This window comes from Palaemon carinicauda, chromosome 3 (assembly GCF_036898095.1).
Source record: "Palaemon carinicauda isolate YSFRI2023 chromosome 3, ASM3689809v2, whole genome shotgun sequence".
Taxonomy (NCBI): domain Eukaryota; kingdom Metazoa; phylum Arthropoda; class Malacostraca; order Decapoda; family Palaemonidae; genus Palaemon; species Palaemon carinicauda.
The window spans coordinates 44,918,284-44,921,702 of NC_090727.1; positions in this window are offsets into that span (position 1 = coordinate 44,918,284).

Consider the following 3,419-nt stretch of genomic DNA (forward strand, 5'->3'; position numbering starts at 1 on the left):
GAAAACCTTGTTATCATCAAGTTTATTAGAAAAAACGCCAAAAGAAGAAATGAGGACTGTTCAAACAACAACAACAGTAAAGAAAAAAAAAATGCTACTCATCAACTCGAGGTATGTCACGTATGGAGGGGTAAGGAGGTACACTCTGATTGACACTTATGAAAACTCCCTCTTCTGGCACCACATACAGTATATGTGTGCCTGATGATGTTGAGACTCTGTGCAATTAATACTGCTTTGTATCACAACTGTATTAGATTTAACCATCTTTACTCGGTACAGACCCAAATACGCTGACTCTAGTTTGTGTTTCCTAGCTTACAATCGTTTCAAATACACACGATCGCCAACAAATGCTTTTACCGGTGCGGGTTTGAACCGACCATCATACTTTGATCTGTTTTATTCATTAGCTCTTTTCAAAAATCTTCAGTGGTCTTCATTACTCTACTTAGGAGATTCAATAAATGGACACAGTACTTCTCAGTTGAATGATTTGGCAACTGTTGCGAATTAATCAGGACTGTATATGGTAACACAGGATCTCGTCCATACACTAAAAAGAAAGGCTTTTCTCTGAGCAAAGCATTAAATGCAAGGTTCAAAGTAAGCTCAGCTGTAGGAAGCATAGTGTGCCAATGAAGGGGGTCATTATCCACTAAGTAACGTAAAATTCATACTACTCCCCTATTATGTGATTCCACTAAGCCATTAGCTGAAGGCCTATATGCGATCACTGAAAAGTGTTAAATTTTCATCAAGTTTGTGACCGATTTCACCACCTTATTTATAAAATCGAGACCATTATCACCTATCAAAATTTTCGGGCAACTAAACCTAGTGATGAAAGATCAGAGCGCCTGGGTTAATGAATTGGCTGATTCATCCAACATTGCGTAGGTATGACTGTACTAATGAAATGCATCTACAAGTACACATATATATTTATGTTGTGTTAAACCAGTAGGAAATGGTCTTACCACATCCCTATGCAACCTATAAAATTTAACAGGAATCACAGGCCACTTTCTGGCTTCTGGTACAGTGTTTTTATGTTCTCTGAAACAATTACAAGCATGCCAACATTTTATATAATTTCCTATATATTTTCTCTTTCCTAACCAAAAGAAGGATTCACGTGCTCTCCTTGATGTTCTATCAATCCCTAAATGCCCCGCATACAAACTTGTATGTACAATGTGGATGGCTCGATTAATTAAAGAGGGAGGAAGATTTACCGGTATGCAAAACTCCTTTCCACTCTTCTTGTAAACCACAATATGAGATATTTTCTATAAAAAAAAATTCTTACGAAGCACATTCAGAATTGAGGGACAACTCTCTGATTCCCCTTTAATCACTGCATGCGCTCTTTCCATCCATTCCTCTTTTTTTCTGTCCCTCTTGGACTTCCTTTATGTCCCAACCTCCAAAGTCAATCACAGCTTCATCATCAGGGCACTTATTCTGGATACCGATGGTCAGGTCCCCAGTCATCTACATAAATTCAGCTTTACCGTTCCCACCTTTCTCTCTCTCTCTCTCTCTCTCTCTCTCTCTCTCTCTCTCTCTCTCTCTCTCTCTCTCTCTTGCACGCAGATCTCATCTTTTGATTGCTCCTCGCGTGAATTTACGTCCTGTTCTCTATTTTGACGGGGGAGCTTCAATATTTTGGTTTCGTTTTTTGTTCCTCTTTGGTGCCCTAGTTGTTACCCCCTATTACTGAACCTCAAGAGAGGGCATCAGCTACCTTGTTAGCTTTACCTTCTATTTGGTGAAACCCCTATATATTAACCTCTAACAATCTTTCAATCCATCTCGCTTGTCTAGATTTCATGTCACTTTTGTAAATTAAATCACGTAAGGGGCGATGATCACTTTGCAACTCAATCGACTGACCTAATAAAAAAGAACCGGTGCCTCTCTAGAAACGAAAGAATAGCCAATGCCTCTCGATCTAATGTACTAAAATTCTTTTCTGCCTCTTTTAATGACGTGGAAGCAAAACAAATGGGTCGCTCTCTACCTTTATCATCTGGTTGAGAAACTACGCCACCAATAGCTACGCTACTCGCATCTGTTGTCACTAGAAATGGGCGATCAAATCTAGGATATGCAAGTGAGTCATTGCTAGTTAACGCAGCTTTTAAATGGTTGAAGGCCCTTTCTTCTTCCACTTCCAAATTTACTACTTTTAGTTTTAAAGCATCTAAGGGTTTCGCTATCTCTCCAAAACATCTTATGAATTTATGGTAATACCCAGCAAGCCAAAGGAACCCAGCTACTTTCTTAACGCTACATACTCTGTGGAAATATCTAATAGCTGCTACTTAACTGAGGCAGGGTTGTATACCTTCTGGGGTTATTATGTGACCTAAAAATTCGTTTGTTTACAGAAAAATTTATTTTCATAACATTATGTTGTAACGCTTCTAAAACTTTACGAATATTATTATATTCTTCGGCCGTTTTCCCCTGTAATTATGATATTGTCTAAATAAACCAGAACATTATGGACAATTAATGGAAAAAAACACCGCCATCCTTACTCTAGGAAAATTATTTGAAGCATTTTAAACATCGAAAGGAATAAAATTACACTGAAATAGTTGATCCTTGGCTATAAATGCTCTTTTACATTTACTGTCTTCCTGACTGGTTATTTGATAGTATCCAGATTTAAATCAAGGGTTGTAAAATATTTACTATCCCGTACCTTAATAAGTAATTCTTCGATCAAGGGCAATGGAAATACATTATCCTTGGTGACTGTATTCAACTTCCTATAATCAACACAATCTTACTGAGATATCCTTTTCCTAACAGCTGTAATTGGAGAAGCCCAGGGGGATTTGCTCTCTCTGATTACATATATTACATATGTAATATATATATATATATATATATATACATATATATATATAAATATATATATAAATATATATATTATATATATAAATATATATGAATATATATATATATATATATATATATGTATATATATATATATATATATATATATAGATAGATAGATAGATAGATAGATAGATAGATAGATAGATATATGCATGTGTGTTTATATAAATATATATACATACATACATATATATATATATATATATATTTATATGTATATATATGATAGACTATATATATATATATATATATACAGTATATATATACATATATATATATGTATATATATATATATATATATTCATATATATAAATGTATATGTGTATATATATACATATATTTTTTATATATATGTATATATATATATATATATATATAAATTCATACATATATATACTTTGTATAGCCTTTGATTGTGTTAAATATGAGGCACATAATTTCAAACTCAAAACAGTTTGGAGTCGGTTGGTCTTTTCATAGAATTCCTATTGATTTTTTAAGT